Source organism: Hypomesus nipponensis, chromosome 7, assembly GCF_054491055.1.
Source record: "Hypomesus nipponensis isolate SF chromosome 7, ASM5449105v1, whole genome shotgun sequence".
NCBI classification, from domain to species: domain Eukaryota; kingdom Metazoa; phylum Chordata; class Actinopteri; order Osmeriformes; family Osmeridae; genus Hypomesus; species Hypomesus nipponensis.
In genome coordinates, this window is record NC_140367.1 from 15388261 (window position 1) to 15407987 (window position 19727).

The window sequence follows — 19727 nt, forward strand, 5'->3', positions numbered from 1 at the left end:
ATTCTGCAGCATTGATTTTTCTATACAGTTACAATTTGTCAAGAATATACATTTTTCAATGGTTCGCAATGCTTTACACGTAAGCCAGTCAAACAAGTTCATATGAAGACTCTTGAGAATGTTTAGTACACAAATCTGAGAAAAAGTTGACTCTAAGATGAAAGGTCGATTTTTGGTGAATCTTTGAAACATGCATGCTTGGCTAATTTCTAGGGAAATTTACAATGAAATGTGTCCCCTGCTCCTCCCCGCGCATGCTCCAAATTCTCAGACACTCATTCTTCCCTTGACACGCGCGGGCTTGGCAAGACACACACGCAACATATCAGGACTGTGTGGGCTGACCAAGCCCCCACTCATTCCTTGAATATCAGCATAGGCCCTTGAGGACCTTGGTGTCATTGCATTTCCTACTTTGTATGCAATAGTAAAAAGGTCTCCAAATCCTGACACATTGACAGTACAGGCCAAGAGTAACTACCACACTTTACCCAAAGCCCATGTGGATCCTGTTGGTATTGCATTTCCGATTTTATATGCAATGGTAAAAAGTTTTTAAAATCCTGAAACATTAATAGTATAGGCCAAGAGTAACTACCACACCACAAATGGTCCACCATTACCCATAGGTGGCGCTACAGGCCACGCCTTAATGCATAAAGATACAAGGCTTTCTGGAATGGATAAGCTCACCAAGCCCCCTTCCTTCACTTACTGGCTTGAAATAAAGGCCCTTGTGGATCTTGATGGTATTGCATTTCAGATTTGGTATGCCATTGGTAATTCTGCAGCATACATTTTTCTATACAGTTACAATTTGTCAAAAATAAACATTTTTCAATGGTTCGCAGTGTTTGGAGGAATCCGCCATTACTGCTTGCAGTTATATTTAGGATTCCTCCGTAAGGAGGAAACCTATTGTTATTGGTGGTTTTATTATTTGTAATTCTTGTACCATGGGAGTCAATGGCAGCCCCTAGACCCCATCGACAACTTTTTGTGAAATTTGGCACACTCATTAAGGACAGTTTCTTCTATACCTACACCAAGTTTCATGTCTCCCATTAGACCACTCTAGCGCCACCAATGGGACTTGTGTTTACACACGCAACTTTTGAACCGTATGACTCATTTTCAAAAATGAGGTACCATTGGATTCCCTGGATCAAGCCGAGTTCAACGCACACCATGGCGTTAATTTCCGGTTATATAGATTTCCCGCCATTTCCGGTTTTATCAAAAACCTTTGAAAGCCTACTCCTCCTACAATTTTTGTCATATCTTCTTCAAAATCACCAGAGATGATCTTCAGACCAAGCCTCACAAAAGTTATCAAAGGAATTTTGATCCTCATAACCGTCTGTCCGGTACAGCCAATCAAATTCATCAGAAAAGCCGCAAAACAGGATGTGAAGTCATGTCTCAGCAAATCTTTTAGATATCAACACTAAACTTGGTAGATCGGAGGAAGACACTACAACATGTTACCATGTGCAAAGGCAAATTCATATCTCAAAAAATGATTGATATAAAGCAAATTGAACTTATCGCTAACGCTAAAATTATGCTTTACACATCAGCCATTCAAAAACTGATACTCTGATTCAATCACAAGTTCATATGAAAACTCTTGAGAATGTTCATAACACAAATCTGTGAAAAAGTTGACTGTAAGATGAAAGGTCGATTTTTGGTGAATATTTGAAACATGCTTGCTTGGCTAATTTCTAGGCAAATTTCCAATGAATGTCTCCCTTGCTCCTCCCCGCGCGTGCTCCAAAATCTCACACACACTCAGCCTTCCCTTGACACACGCGCGGCCAAGACGCACACGCAACATTTCAGGAGAGTGTGGGCTGACCAAGCCCCCACTCATTCCTTGGTCTTTAGCAAAGGCCCATGTGGCTCTTGATGGTATTGCATTTCCGATTTTGTATGCAATGGTAAAAAGGTCTCAAATCCTGAAACATTGATAGTGTAGGCCGAGAAACACTTTAACAAAAGCCCATGTGGATCTTGTTGGTATTGCATTTCCGATTTTGTATGCAATGGTAAAAAGTTATAAAAATCCTGAAACATTGATAGTATAGACCAAGAGTAACTACCACACCACAAATGGCCCACCATTACCCATAGGTGGCGCTACAGGCCACGCCAAAAAGCACAAATATACAAGGCTTTCTGGAATGGATAGGCTCACCAAGCCCCCTCCCTTCACTTATTGGCTTGAAAAAAAGGCCCATGTGGCTCTTGATGGAATTGCATTTCCGATTTTGTATGCAATGGTAAAAAGGTCTCAAAATCCTGAAACATAGATAGTATAGGCAAAGAAACACTTTAACAAAAAGCCCATGTGGATCTTGTTGGTATTGCTTTTCCGATTTTGTATACAATGGTAAAAAGTTATAAAAATCCTGAAACATTGATAGTATAGACCAAGAGTAACTACCACACCACAAATGGCCCACTATTACCCATAGGTCTTCCCTTGACACACGCGCGGGCTTGGCAAGACGCACACGCAACATTTCAGGAGAGTGTTCCTTGGTCTTTTGCAAAGGCCATGTGGATCTTGATGGTATTGCATTTCAGATTTTGTTTGCCATGGTAAAAAGTTATCCAAATCCTGAAACATTGATAGTAAAGGCCAAGAGTAACAACAACACTTTAACAAAAGCCCATGTGGATCTTGTTGGTATTGCATTTCCGATTTTGTATGCAATGGTAAAAAGTTAAAAACATCCTGAAACATTGATAGTATAGGCCAAGAGTAACTACCACACCACAAATGGCCCACCATTACCAATAGGTGTCGCTACAGGCCACGCCCTAAAGCACAAAGCACTTCACTTCTTGTGAAGATTAAAGCGCTTCACTTCTTGGCTTGAAATAAAGGCCCTTGTGGATGTTGATGTTATTGCATTTCAGATTTGGTATCCCATTGGAAATTCTGCAGCATTGATTTTTCTATACAGTTACAATTTGTCAAGAATATACATTTTTCAATGGTTCGCAATGCTTTACACGTAAGCCAGTCAAACAAGTTCATATGAAGACTCTTGAGAATGTTTAGTACACAAATCTGAGAAAAAGTTGACTCTAAGATGAAAGGTCAATTTTTGGTGAATCTTTGAAACATGCATGCTTGGCTAATTTCTAGGGAAATTTACAATGAAATGTGTCCCCTGCTCCTCCCCGCGCATGCTCCAAATTCTCAGACACTCATTCTTCCCTTGACACGCGCGGGCTTGGCAAGACACACACGCAACATATCAGGACTGTGTGGGCTGACCAAGCCCCCACTCATTCCTTGAATATCAGCATAGGCCCTTGAGGACCTTGGTGTCATTGCATTTCCTACTTTGTATGCAATAGTAAAAAGGTCTCCAAATCCTGACACATTGACAGTACAGGCCAAGAGTAACTACCACACTTTACCCAAAGCCCATGTGGATCCTGTTGGTATTGCATTTCCGATTTTATATGCAATGGTAAAAAGTTTTTAAAATCCTGAAACATTAATAGTATAGGCCAAGAGTAACTACCACACCACAAATGGTCCACCATTACCCATAGGTGGCGCTACAGGCCACGCCTTAATGCATAAAGATACAAGGCTTTCTGGAATGGATAAGCTCACCAAGCCCCCTTCCTTCACTTACTGGCTTGAAATAAAGGCCCTTGTGGATCTTGATGGTATTGCATTTCAGATTTGGTATGCCATTGGTAATTCTGCAGCATACATTTTTCTATACAGTTACAATTTGTCAAAAATAAACATTTTTCAATGGTTCGCAGTGTTTGGAGGAATCCGCCATTACTGCTTGCAGTTATATTTAGGATTCCTCCGTAAGGAGGAAACCTATTGTTATTGGTGGTTTTATTATTTGTAATTCTTGTACCATGGGAGTCAATGGCAGCCCCTAGACCCCATCGACAACTTTTTGTGAAATTTGGCACACTCATTAAGGACAGTTTCTTCTATACCTACACCAAGTTTCATGTCTCCCATTAGACCACTCTAGCGCCACCAATGGGTCAAAGTTGGACTTGTGTTTACACACGCAACTTTTGAACCGTATGACTAATTTTCAAAAATGAGGTACCATTGGATTCCCTGGATCAAGCCGAGTTCAACGCACACCATGGCGTTAATTTCCGGTTATATAGATTTCCCGCCATTTCCGGTTTTATCAAAAACCTTTGAAAGCCTACTCCTCCTACAATTTTTGTCATATATTCTTCAAAATCACCAGAGATGATCTTCAAACCAAGCCTCACAAAAGTTATCAAAGGAATTTTGATCCTCATAACCGTCTGTCCGGTACAGCCAATCAAATTCATCAGAAAAGCCGCCAAACAGGATGTGAAGTCATGTCTCAGCAAATCTTTGAGATATCAACACTAAACTTGGTAGATCGGAGGAAGACACTACAACATATTACCATGTGCAAAGGCAAATTCATATCTCTAAAAATGATTGATATAAATCAAATTGAACTTATCGCTAACGCTAAAATAATGCTTTGCACATCAGCCAGTCAAAAACTGATACTCTGATTCAATCACAAGTTCATATGAAAACTCTTGAGAATGTTCATAACACAAATCTGTGAAAAAGTTGACTGTAAGATGAAAGGTCGATTTTTGGTGAATATTTGAAACATGCTTGCTTGGCTAATTTCTAGGCAAATTTCCAATGAATGTCTCCCTTGCTCCTCCCCGCGCGTGCTCCAAAATCTCACACACACTCAGCCTTCCCTTGACACACGCGCGGCCAAGACGCACACGCAACATTTCAGGAGAGTGTGGGCTGACCAAGCCCCCACTCATTCCTTGGTCTTTAGCAAAGGCCCATGTGGCTCTTGATGGTATTGCATTTCCGATTTTGTATGCAATGGTAAAAAGGTCTCAAATCCTGAAACATTGATAGTGTAGGCCGAGAAACACTTTAACAAAAGCCCATGTGGATCTTGTTGGTATTGCATTTCCGATTTTGTATGCAATGGTAAAAAGTTATAAAAATCCTGAAACATTGATAGTATAGACCAAGAGTAACTACCACACCACAAATGGCCCACCATTACCCATAGGTGGCGCTACAGGCCACGCCAAAAAGCACAAATATACAAGGCTTTCTGGAATGGATAGGCTCACCAAGCCCCCTCCCTTCACTTATTGGCTTGAAAAAAAGGCCCATGTGGCTCTTGATGGTATTGCATTTCCGATTTTGTATGCAATGGTAAAAAGGTCTCAAAATCCTGAAACATAGATAGTATAGGCAAAGAAACACTTTAACAAAAAGCCCATGTGGATCTTGTTGGTATTGCTTTTCCGATTTTGTATACAATGGTAAAAAGTTATAAAAATCCTGAAACATTGATAGTATAGACCAAGAGTAACTACCACACCACAAATGGCCCACTATTACCCATAGGTCTTCCCTTGACACACGCGCGGGCTTGGCAAGACGCACACGCAACATTTCAGGAGAGTGTTCCTTGGTCTTTTGCAAAGGCCATGTGGATCTTGATGGTATTGCATTTCAGATTTTGTTTGCCATGGTAAAAAGTTCTCCAAATCCTGAAACATTGATAGTAAAGGCCAAGAGTAACAACAACACTTTAACAAAAGCCCATGTGGATCTTGTTGGTATTGCATTTCCGATTTTGTATGCAATGGTAAAAAGTTAAAAACATCCTGAAACATTGATAGTATAGGCCAAGAGTAACTACCACACCACAAATGGCCCACCATTACCAATAGGTGTCGCTACAGGCCACGCCCTAAAGCACAAAGCACTTCACTTCTTGTGAAGATTAAAGCGCTTCACTTCTTGGCTTGAAATAAAGGCCCTTGTGGATGTTGATGTTATTGCATTTCAGATTTGGTATCCCATTGGAAATTCTGCAGCATTGATTTTTCTATACAGTTACAATTTGTCAAGAATATACATTTTTCAATGGTTCGCAATGCTTTACACGTAAGCCAGTCAAACAAGTTCATATGAAGACTCTTGAGAATGTTTAGTACACAAATCTGAGAAAAAGTTGACTCTAAGATGAAAGGTCGATTTTTGGTGAATCTTTGAAACATGCATGCTTGGCTAATTTCTAGGGAAATTTACAATGAAATGTGTCCCCTGCTCCTCCCCGCGCATGCTCCAAATTCTCAGACACTCATTCTTCCCTTGACACGCGCGGGCTTGGCAAGACACACACGCAACATATCAGGACTGTGTGGGCTGACCAAGCCCCCACTCATTCCTTGAATATCAGCATAGGCCCTTGAGGACCTTGGTGTCATTGCATTTCCTACTTTGTATGCAATAGTAAAAAGGTCTCCAAATCCTGACACATTGACAGTACAGGCCAAGAGTAACTACCACACTTTACCCAAAGCCCATGTGGATCCTGTTGGTATTGCATTTCCGATTTTATATGCAATGGTAAAAAGTTTTTAAAATCCTGAAACATTAATAGTATAGGCCAAGAGTAACTACCACACCACAAATGGCCCACCATTACCCATAGGTGGCGCTACAGGCCACGCCTTAATGCATAAAGATACAAGGCTTTCTGGAATGGATAAGCTCACCAAGCCCCCTTCCTTCACTTACTGGCTTGAAATAAAGGCCCTTGTGGATCTTGATGGTATTGCATTTCAGATTTGGTATGCCATTGGTAATTCTGCAGCATAAATTTTTCTATACAGTTACAATTTGTCAAAAATAAACATTTTTCAATGGTTCGCAGTGTTTGGAGGAATCCGCCATTACTGCTTGCAGTTATATTTAGGATTCCTCCGTAAGGAGGAAACCTATTGTTATTGGTGGTTTTATTATTTGTAATTCTTGTACCATGGGAGTCAATGGCAGCCCCTAGACCCCATCGACAACTTTTTGTGAAATTTGGCACACTCATTAAGGACAGTTTCTTCTATACCTACACCAAGTTTCATGTCTCCCATTAGACCACTCTAGCGCCACCAATGGGTCAAAGTTGGACTTGTGTTTACACACGCAACTTTTGAACCGTATGACTAATTTTCAAAAATGAGGTACCATTGGATTCCCTGGATCAAGCCGAGTTCAACGCACACCATGGCGTTAATTTCCGGTTATATAGATTTCCCGCCATTTCCGGTTTTATCAAAAACCTTTGAAAGCCTACTCCTCCTACAATTTTTGTCATATATTCTTCAAAATCACCAGAGATGATCTTCAAACCAAGCCTCACAAAAGTTATCAAAGGAATTTTGATCCTCATAACCGTCTGTCCGGTACAGCCAATCAAATTCATCAGAAAAGCCGCCAAACAGGATGTGAAGTCATGTCTCAGCAAATCTTTGAGATATCAACACTAAACTTGGTAGATCGGAGGAAGACACTACAACATATTACCATGTGCAAAGGCAAATTCATATCTCTAAAAATGATTGATATAAATCAAATTGAACTTATCGCTAACGCTAAAATAATGCTTTGCACATCAGCCAGTCAAAAACTGATACTCTGATTCAATCACAAGTTCATATGAAGACTCTTGAGAATGTTCATAACACAAATCTGTGAAAAAGTTGACTGTAAGATGAAAGGTCGATTTTTGGTGAATATTTGAAACATGCTTGCTTGGCTAATTTCTAGGCAAATTTCCAATGAATGTCTCCCCTGCTCCTCCCCGCGCGTGCTCCAAAATCTCACACACACTCAGCCTTCCCTTGACACACGCGCGGCCAAGACGCACACGCAACATTTCAGGAGAGTGTGGGCTGACCAAGCCCCCACTCATTCCTTGGTCTTTAGCAAAGGCCCATGTGGCTCTTGATGGTATTGCATTTCCGATTTTGTATGCAATGGTAAAAAGGTCTCAAATCCTGAAACATTGATAGTATAGACCAAGAGTAAATACCACACCTCAAATGGCCCACCATTACCCATAGGTGGCGCTATAGGCCACGCCCAAAAGCACAAAGATACAAGGCTTTCTGGAATGGATAGGTTCACCAAGCCCCCTCCCTTCACGTATTGGCTTGAAAAAAGGCCCATGTGGATCTTGATGGTATTGCATTTCCGATTTTGTATGCAATGGTAAAAAGGTCTCAAAATCCTGAAACATAGATAGTATAGGCAAAGAAACAGTTTAACAAAAAGCCCATGTGGATCTTGTTGGTATTGCTTTTCCGATTTTGTATACAATGGTAAAAAGTTATAAAAATCCTGAAACATTGATAGTATAGACCAAGAGTAACTACCACACCACAAATGGCCCACTGTTACCCATAGGTCTTCCCTTGACACACGCGCGGGCTTGGCAAGACGCACACGCAACATTTCAGGAGAGTGTGGGCTTACCAAGCCCCCACTCATTCCTTGGTCTTTTGCAAAGGCCTTGTGGATCTTGATGGTATTGCATTTCAGATTTTGTTTGCCATGGTAAAAAGTTCTCCAAATCCTGAAACATTGATAGTAAAGGCCAACAGTAACAACAACACTTTAACAAAAGCCCATGTGGATATTGTTGGTATATTTTTCCGATTTTGTATGCAATGGTAAAAAGTTAAAAACATCCTGAAACATTGATAGTATAGGCCAAGAGTAACTACCACACCACAAATGGCCCACCATTACCAATAGGTGTCGCTACAGGCCACGCCTTAAAGCACAAAGCACTTCACTTCTTGTGAAGATTAAAGCACTTCACTTCTTGGCTTGAAATAAAGGCCCTTGTGGATCTTGATGTTATTGCATTTCAGATTTGGTATCCCATTGGAAATTCTGCAGCATTGATTTTTCTATACAGTTACAATTTGTCAAGAATATACATTTTTCAATGCTTCGCAATGCTTTACATGTAAGCCAGTCAAACAAGTTCATATGAAGACTCTTGAGAATGTTTAGTACACAAATCTGAGAAAAAGTTGACTCTAAGATGAAAGGTCGATTTTTGGTGAATCTTTGAAACATGCATGCTTGGCTAATTTCTAGGGAAATTTACAATGAAATGTGTCCCCTGCTCCTCCCCGCGCATGCTCCAAATTCTCACACACTCATTCTTCCCTTGACACGCGCGGGCTTGGCAAGACATACACGCAACATATCAGGACTGTGTGGGCTGACCAAGCCCCAACTCATTCCTTGAATATCAGCATAGGCCCTTGAGGACCTTGGTGTCATTGCATTTCCTACTTTGTATGCAATAGTAAAAAGGTCTCCAAATCCTGACACATTGCCAGTACAGGCCAAGAGTAACTACCACACTTTACCCAAAGCCCATGTGGATCCTGTTGGTATTGCATTTTCGATTTTATATGCAGTGGTAAAAAGTTTTTAAAATCCTGAAACATTAATAGTATAGGCCAAGAGTAACTACCACACCACAAATGGCCCACCATTACCCATAGGTGGCGCTACAGGCCACGCCTTAATGCATAAAGATACAAGGCTTTCTGGAATGGATAAGCTCACCAAGCCCCCTTCCTTCACTTACTGGCTTGAAATAAAGGCCCTTGTGGATCTTGATGGTATTGCATTTCAGATTTGGTATGCCATTGGTAATTCTGCAGCATACATTCTTCTATACAGTTACAATTTGTCAAGAATAAACATTGTTCAATGGTTTGCAGTGTTTGGAGGAATCCGCCATTACTGCTTGCAGTTATATTTAGGATTCCTCCGTAAGGAGGAAACCTATTGTTATTGGTGGTTTTATTATTTGTAATTCTTGTACCATGGGAGTCAATGGCAGCCCCTAGACCCCATCGACAACTTTTTGTGAAATTTGGCACACTCATTAAGGACAGTTTCTTCTATACCTACACCAAGTTTCATGTCTCCCATTAGACCACTCTAGCGCCACCAATGGGTCAAAGTTGGACTTGTGTTTACACACGCAACTTTTGAACCGTATGACTCATTTTCAAAAATGAGGTACCATTGGATTCCCTGGATCAAGCCGAGTTCAACGCACACCATGGCGTTAATTTCCGGTTATATAGATTTCCCGCCATTTCCGGTTTTATCAAAAACCTTTGAAAGCCTACTCCTCCTACAATTTTTGTCATATCTTCTTCAAAATCACCAGAGATGATCTTCAGACCAAGCCTCACAAAAGTTATCAAAGGAATTTTGATCCTCATAACCGTCTGTCCGGTACAGCCAATCAAATTCATCAGAAAAGCCGCCAAACAGGATGTGAAGTCATGTCTCAGCAAATCTTTGAGATATCAACACTAAACTTGGTAGATCGGAGGAAGACACTACAACATGTTACCATGTGCAAAGGCAAATTCATATCTCAAAAAATGATTGATATAAAGCAAATTGAACTTATCGCTAACGCTAAAATTATGCTTTACACATCAGCCATTCAAAAACTGATACTCTGATTCAATCACAAGTTCATATGAAAACTCTTGAGAATGTTCATAACACAAATCTGTGAAAAAGTTGACTGTAAGATGAAAGGTCGATTTTTGGTGAATATTTGAAACATGCTTGCTTGGCTAATTTCTAGGCAAATTTCCAATGAATGTCTCCCTTGCTCCTCCCCGCGCGTGCTCCAAAATCTCACACACACTCAGCCTTCCCTTGACACACGCGCGGCCAAGACGCACACGCAACATTTCAGGAGAGTGTGGGCTGACCAAGCCCCCACTCATTCCTTGGTCTTTAGCAAAGGCCCATGTGGCTCTTGATGGTATTGCATTTCCGATTTTGTATGCAATGGTAAAAAGGTCTCAAATCCTGAAACATTGATAGTGTAGGCCGAGAAACACTTTAACAAAAGCCCATGTGGATCTTGTTGGTATTGCATTTCCGATTTTGTATGCAATGGTAAAAAGTTATAAAAATCCTGAAACATTGATAGTATAGACCAAGAGTAACTACCACACCACAAATGGCCCACCATTACCCATAGGTGGCGCTACAGGCCACGCCAAAAAGCACAAATATACAAGGCTTTCTGGAATGGATAGGCTCACCAAGCCCCCTCCCTTCACTTATTGGCTTGAAAAAAAGGCCCATGTGGCTCTTGATGGTATTGCATTTCCGATTTTGTATGCAATGGTAAAAAGGTCTCAAAATCCTGAAACATAGATAGTATAGGCAAAGAAACACTTTAACAAAAAGCCCATGTGGATCTTGTTGGTATTGCTTTTCCGATTTTGTATACAATGGTAAAAAGTTATAAAAATCCTGAAACATTGATAGTATAGACCAAGAGTAACTACCACACCACAAATGGCCCACTATTACCCATAGGTCTTCCCTTGACACACGCGCGGGCTTGGCAAGACGCACACGCAACATTTCAGGAGAGTGTTCCTTGGTCTTTTGCAAAGGCCATGTGGATCTTGATGGTATTGCATTTCAGATTTTGTTTGCCATGGTAAAAAGTTCTCCAAATCCTGAAACATTGATAGTAAAGGCCAAGAGTAACAACAACACTTTAACAAAAGCCCATGTGGATCTTGTTGGTATTGCATTTCCGATTTTGTATGCAATGGTAAAAAGTTAAAAACATCCTGAAACATTGATAGTATAGGCCAAGAGTAACTACCACACCACAAATGGCCCACCATTACCAATAGGTGTCGCTACAGGCCACGCCCTAAAGCACAAAGCACTTCACTTCTTGTGAAGATTAAAGCGCTTCACTTCTTGGCTTGAAATAAAGGCCCTTGTGGATGTTGATGTTATTGCATTTCAGATTTGGTATCCCATTGGAAATTCTGCAGCATTGATTTTTCTATACAGTTACAATTTGTCAAGAATATACATTTTTCAATGGTTCGCAATGCTTTACACGTAAGCCAGTCAAACAAGTTCATATGAAGACTCTTGAGAATGTTTAGTACACAAATCTGAGAAAAAGTTGACTCTAAGATGAAAGGTCGATTTTTGGTGAATCTTTGAAACATGCATGCTTGGCTAATTTCTAGGGAAATTTACAATGAAATGTGTCCCCTGCTCCTCCCCGCGCATGCTCCAAATTCTCAGACACTCATTCTTCCCTTGACACGCGCGGGCTTGGCAAGACACACACGCAACATATCAGGACTGTGTGGGCTGACCAAGCCCCCACTCATTCCTTGAATATCAGCATAGGCCCTTGAGGACCTTGGTGTCATTGCATTTCCTACTTTGTATGCAATAGTAAAAAGGTCTCCAAATCCTGACACATTGACAGTACAGGCCAAGAGTAACTACCACACTTTACCCAAAGCCCATGTGGATCCTGTTGGTATTGCATTTCCGATTTTATATGCAATGGTAAAAAGTTTTTAAAATCCTGAAACATTAATAGTATAGGCCAAGAGTAACTACCACACCACAAATGGTCCACCATTACCCATAGGTGGCGCTACAGGCCACGCCTTAATGCATAAAGATACAAGGCTTTCTGGAATGGATAAGCTCACCAAGCCCCCTTCCTTCACTTACTGGCTTGAAATAAAGGCCCTTGTGGATCTTGATGGTATTGCATTTCAGATTTGGTATGCCATTGGTAATTCTGCAGCATACATTTTTCTATACAGTTACAATTTGTCAAAAATAAACATTTTTCAATGGTTCGCAGTGTTTGGAGGAATCCGCCATTACTGCTTGCAGTTATATTTAGGGGCCAAGCAGCGAAGCTGCGAGGCACCTATTGTAATTGGTAGTATTATTATTATTATTATTCTTAAGACTGGGTGTCTATGGCAGGCCCTAGAAGCGCTTGGTCGAAAGTTGTGAAATTTGGCACACTCATTAGGGACAGTCCCCTGGTCCAAGTCACAAAGTTTCATGTCCCATACTTTGGCACTCTAGCGCCACCAACGGGTCAAAGTTGGAGTTGTGTTTACACACGCAACTTTTGAACCGTATGTCCCATTTTCAAAAATGAGGTACCATTGGATTCCCTGGATCAAGCCGAGTGCAATGCACACCATGGCGTCAATTTCCGGTTATATAGATTTTCCGCTATTTCCGGTTTTATCAAAAACCTTTAAAAGCCTACTCCTCCTACCAATTTTGTCAAATCTTCTTCAAAATTACCAGATATGATCTTCAGACCAAGCTTCACAAAAGTTATCGAAGGATATTTGATTTTCAAAACCGTTTGTCCGGTATAGCCAATCAAATTCTGCAGAAAAGCCGCCAAACAGGAAGTGAAGCCATATCTCAGAAGTTCTTTGAAGCAGTGACACCAAAGTTGGTACGCCTACTCGGAACTTTATTCTAAGGATGTTCTCCAAAAATGGTGTCATGTGACTAAAAGGGGGCGTGGCCGGAAGCATAAACGTGTTTTGGCTAATAACTGTTGAAGTATTTACCTTAATAAAGTAATTTCTTTGTCTCTTGATGTCTTGTGAGATATCAAGCTTGACCATCGATAATATTTCATAACAACCGAATTGACGCGGCCGCCATTTTGGATTTCATGGAAAAGTGTAAAAACCTTTTACACGCCCCAAATTTTGTCCAATGTTTACTAAATTTGGCACAGATGATCTTCAGACCAAGCTTCACAAAGGTGTCTGATGGATTTTCAAATTTTCGAAACCGTTTGTTCGGTAGAGCCGATCAAAGGCGGCGGCGAAGCCACAAAAGACACGTTAGAGCGTAACTCAGCAACCATTTTAGCGATTGTCACCGAACTTGGGTTCCATCGTTCCCAAGAGGAGCAGAGGAGGCTTGTGGTGTTACACCGGAAAAAAAACACTTTAAACACTCAGTACTTTGGAACGCAAACAGATATTTCAACCAAACTTGGTGTGTTGCATGAGTGCAACAGGTTATTGTGACTTAATTGTTGCGCAAGTGCTATGGAGGCCATGTCCTGCTCTGGACTGCTTGGCCCCTCCATTGCTGCTTGCAGCTATATTTATTATTATTATTCTTAAGACTGGGTGTCTATGGCAGGCCCTAGAAGCGCTTGGTCGAAAGTTGTGAAATTTGGCACACTCATTAGGGACAGTCCCCCGGTCCAAGTCACAAAGTTTCATGTCCCATACTTTGGCACTCTAGCGCCACCAACGGGTCAAAGTTGGAGTTGTGTTTACACACGCAACTTTTGAACCGTATGTCCCATTTTCAAAAATGAGGTACCATTGGATTCCCTGGATCAAGCCGAGTGCAATGCACACCATGGCGTCAATTTCCGGTTATATAGATTTTCCGCTATTTCCGGTTTTATCAAAAACCTTTAAAAGCCTACTCCTCCTACAAATTTTGTCAAATCTTCTTCAAAATTACCAGATATGATCTTCAGACCAAGCCTCACAAAAGTTATCGAAGGATATTTGATTTTCAAAACCGTTTGTCCGGTACAGCCAATCAAATTCTGCAGAAAAGCCGCCAAACAGGAAGTGAAGCGATATCTCAGCAGTTCTTTGAGGCAGTGACACCAAAGTTGGTACGCTTACTCTGAACTTTATTCTAAGGATGTCCTCCAAAAATGGTGTCATGTGACTAAAAGGGGGCGTGGCCGGAAGCATAAACGTGTTTTGGCTAATAACTGTTGAAGTATTTACCTTAATAAAGTAATTTCTTTGTCTCTTGATGTCTTGTGAGATATCAAGCTTGACCATCGATAATATTTCATAACAACCGAATTGACGCGGCCGCCATTTTGGATTTCATGGAAAAGTGTAAAAACCTTTTACACGCCCCAAATTTTGTCCAATGTTTACTAAATTTGGCACAGATGATCTTCAGACCAAGCTTCACAAAGGTGTCTGATGGATTTTCAAATTTTCGAAACCGTTTGTTCGGTAGAGCCGATCAAAGGCGGCGGCGAAGCCACAAAAGACACGTTAGAGCGTAACTCAGCAACCATTTTAGCGATTGTCACCGAACTTGGGTTCCATCGTTCCCAAGAGGATCAGAGGAGGCCTGTGGTGTTACACCGGAAAAAAACACTTTAAACACTCAGTACTTTGGAACGCAAACAGATATTTCAACCAAACTTGGTGTGTTGCATGAGTGCAACAGGTTATTGTGACTTAATTGTTGCGCAAGTGCTATGGAGGCCATGTCCTGCTCTGGACTGCTTGGCCCCTCCATTGCTGCTTGCAGCTATATTTATTTGTAATTCTTGTACCATGGGAGTCAATGGCAGCCCCTAGACCCCATCGACAACTTTTTGTGAAATTTGGCACACTCATTAAGGACAGTTTCTTCTATACCTACACCAAGTTTCATGTCTCCCATTAGACCACTCTAGCGCCACCAATGGGTCAAAGTTGGACTTGTGTTTACACACGCAACTTTTGAACCGTATGACTCATTTTCAAAAATGAGGTACCATTGGATTCCCTGGATCAAGCCGAGTTCAACGCACACCATGGCGTTAATTTCCGGTTATATAGATTTCCCGCCATTTCCGGTTTTATCAAAAACCTTTGAAAGCCTACTCCTCCTACAATTTTTGTCATATCTTCTTCAAAATCACCAGAGATGATCTTCAGACCAAGCCTCACAAAAGTTATCAAAGGAATTTTGATCCTCATAACCGTCTGTCCGGTACAGCCAATCAAATTCATCAGAAAAGCCGCAAAACAGGATGTGAAGTCATGTCTCAGCAAATCTTTGAGATATCAACACTAAACTTGGTAGATCGGAGGAAGACACTACAACATGTTACCATGTGCAAAGGCAAATTCATATCTCAAAAAATGATTGATATAAAGCAAATTGAACTTATCGCTAACGCTAAAATTATGCTTTACACATCAGCCATTCAAAAACTGATACTCTGATTCAATCACAAGTTCATATGAAAACTCTTGAGAATGTTCATAACACAAATCTGTGAAAAAGTTGACTGTAAGATGAAAGGTCGATTTTTGGTGAATATTTGAAACATGCTTGCTTGGCTAATTTCTAGGCAAATTTCCAATGAATGTCTCCCTTGCTCCTCCCCGCGCGTGCTCCAAAATCTCACACACACTCAGCCTTCCCTTGACACACGCGCGGCCAAGACGCACACGCAACATTTCAGGAGAGTGTGGGCTGACCAAGCCCCCACTCATTCCTTGGTCTTTAGCAAAGGCCCATGTGGCTCTTGATGGTATTGCATTTCCGATTTTGTATGCAATGGTAAAAAGGTCTCAAATCCTGAAACATTGATAGTGTAGGCCGAGAAACACTTTAACAAAAGCCCATGTGGATCTTGTTGGTATTGCATTTCCGATTTTGTATGCAATGGTAAAAAGTTATAAAAATCCTGAAACATTGATAGTATAGACCAAGAGTAACTACCACACCACAAATGGCCCACCATTACCCATAGGTGGCGCTACAGGCCACGCCAAAAAGCACAAATATACAAGGCTTTCTGGAATGGATAGGCTCACCAAGCCCCCTCCCTTCACTTATTGGCTTGAAAAAAAGGCCCATGTGGCTCTTGATGGTATTGCATTTCCGATTTTGTATGCAATGGTAAAAAGGTCTCAAAATCCTGAAACATAGATAGTATAGGCAAAGAAACACTTTAACAAAAAGCCCATGTGGATCTTGTTGGTATTGCTTTTCCGATTTTGTATACAATGGTAAAAAGTTATAAAAATCCTGAAACATTGATAGTATAGACCAAGAGTAACTACCACACCACAAATGGCCCACTATTACCCATAGGTCTTCCCTTGACACACGCGCGGGCTTGGCAAGACGCACACGCAACATTTCAGGAGAGTGTTCCTTGGTCTTTTGCAAAGGCCATGTGGATCTTGATGGTATTGCATTTCAGATTTTGTTTGCCATGGTAAAAAGTTATCCAAATCCTGAAACATTGATAGTAAAGGCCAAGAGTAACAACAACACTTTAACAAAAGCCCATGTGGATCTTGTTGGTATTGCATTTCCGATTTTGTATGCAATGGTAAAAAGTTAAAAACATCCTGAAACATTGATAGTATAGGCCAAGAGTAACTACCACACCACAAATGGCCCACCATTACCAATAGGTGTCGCTACAGGCCACGCCCTAAAGCACAAAGCACTTCACTTCTTGTGAAGATTAAAGCGCTTCACTTCTTGGCTTGAAATAAAGGCCCTTGTGGATGTTGATGTTATTGCATTTCAGATTTGGTATCCCATTGGAAATTCTGCAGCATTGATTTTTCTATACAGTTACAATTTGTCAAGAATATACATTTTTCAATGGTTCGCAATGCTTTACACGTAAGCCAGTCAAACAAGTTCATATGAAGACTCTTGAGAATGTTTAGTACACAAATCTGAGAAAAAGTTGACTCTAAGATGAAAGGTCGATTTTTGGTGAATCTTTGAAACATGCATGCTTGGCTAATTTCTAGGGAAATTTACAATGAAATGTGTCCCCTGCTCCTCCCCGCGCATGCTCCAAATTCTCAGACACTCATTCTTCCCTTGACACGCGCGGGCTTGGCAAGACACACACGCAACATATCAGGACTGTGTTGGCTGACCAAGCCCCCACTCATTCCTTGAATATCAGCATAGGCCCTTGAGGACCTTGGTGTCATTGCATTTCCTACTTTGTATGCAATGGTAAAAAGGTCTCAAATCCTGAAACATTGATAGTATAGACCAAGAGTAAATACCACACCTCAAATGGCCCACCATTACCCATAGGTGGCGCTATAGGCCACGCCCAAAAGCACAAAGATACAAGGCTTTCTGGAATGGATAGGTTCACCAAGCCCCCTCCCTTCACGTATTGGCTTGAAAAAAGGCCCATGTGGATCTTGATGGTATTGCATTTCCGATTTTGTATGCAATGGTAAAAAGGTCTCAAAATCCTGAAACATAGATAGTATAGGCAAAGAAACAGTTTAACAAAAAGCCCATGTGGATCTTGTTGGTATTGCTTTTCCGATTTTGTATACAATGGTAAAAAGTTATAAAAATCCTGAAACATTGATAGTATAGACCAAGAGTAACTACCACACCACAAATGGCCCACTATTACCCATAGGTCTTCCCTTGACACACGCGCGGGCTTGGCAAGACGCACACGCAACATTTCAGGAGAGTGTGGGCTTACCAAGCCCCCACTCATTCCTTGGTCTTTTGCAAAGGCCTTGTGGATCTTGATGGTATTGCATTTCAGATTTTGTTTGCCATGGTAAAAAGTTCTCCAAATCCTGAAACATTGATAGTAAAGGCCAACAGTAACAACAACACTTTAACAAAAGCCCATGTGGATATTGTTGGTATATTTTTCCGATTTTGTATGCAATGGTAAAAAGTTAAAAACATCCTGAAACATTAATAGTATAGGCCAAGAGTAACTACCACACCACAAATGGCCCACCTTTACCCATAGGTGGCGCTACAGGCCACGCCTTAATGCATAAAGATACAAGGCTTTCTGGAATGGATAAGCTCACCAAGCCCCCTTCCTTCACTTACTGGCTTGAAATAAAGGCCCTTGTGGATCTTGATGGTATTGCATTTCAGATTTGGTATGCCATTGGTAATTCTGCAGCATACATTTTTCTATACAGTTACAATTTGTCAAGAATAAACATTTTTCAATGGTTCGCAGTGTTTGGAGGAATCCGCCATTACTGCTTGCAGTTATATTTAGGATTCCTCCGTAAGGAGGAAACCTATTGTTATTGGTGGTTTTATTATTTGTAATTCTTGTACCATGGGAGTCAATGGCAGCCCCTAGACCCCATCGACAACTTTTTGTGAAATTTGGCACACTCATTAAGGACAGTTTCTTCTATACCTACACCAAGTTTCATGTCTCCCATTAGACCACTCTAGCGCCACCAATGGGTCAAAGTTGGACTTGTGTTTACACACGCAACTTTTGAACCGTATGACTAATTTTCAAAAATGAGGTACCATTGGATTCCCTGGATCAAGCCGAGTTCAACGCACACCATGGCGTTAATTTCCGGTTATATAGATTTCCCGCCATTTCCGGTTTTATCAAAAACCTTTGAAAGCCTACTCCTCCTACAATTTTTGTCATATATTCTTCAAAATCACCAGAGATGATCTTCAAACCAAGCCTCACAAAAGTTATCAAAGGAATTTTGATCCTCATAACCGTCTGTCCGGTACAGCCAATCAAATTCATCAGAAAAGCCGCAAAACAGGATGTGAAGTCATGTCTCAGCAAATCTTTGAGATATCAACACTAAACTTGGTAGATCGGAGGAAGACACTACAACATATTACCATGTGCAAAGGCAAATTCATATCTCTAAAAATGATTGATATAAATCAAATTGAACTTATCGCTAACGCTAAAATAATGCTTTGCACATCAGCCAGTCAAAAACTGATACTCTGATTCAATCACAAGTTCATATGAAGACTCTTGAGAATGTTCATAACACAAATCTGTGAAAAAGTTGACTGTAAGATGAAAGGTCGATTTTTGGTGAATATTTGAAACATGCTTGCTTGGCTAATTTCTAGGCAAATTTCCAATGAATGTCTCCCCTGCTCCTCCCCGCGCGTGCTCCAAAATCTCACACACACTCAGCCTTCCCTTGACACACGCGCGGCCAAGACGCACACGCAACATTTCAGGAGAGTGTGGGCTGACCAAGCCCCCACTCATTCCTTGGTCTTTAGCAAAGGCCCATGTGGCTCTTGATGGTATTGCATTTCCGATTTTGTATGCAATGGTAAAAAGGTCTCAAATCCTGAAACATTGATAGTATAGACCAAGAGTAAATACCACACCTCAAATGGCCCACCATTACCCATAGGTGGCGCTATAGGCCACGCCCAA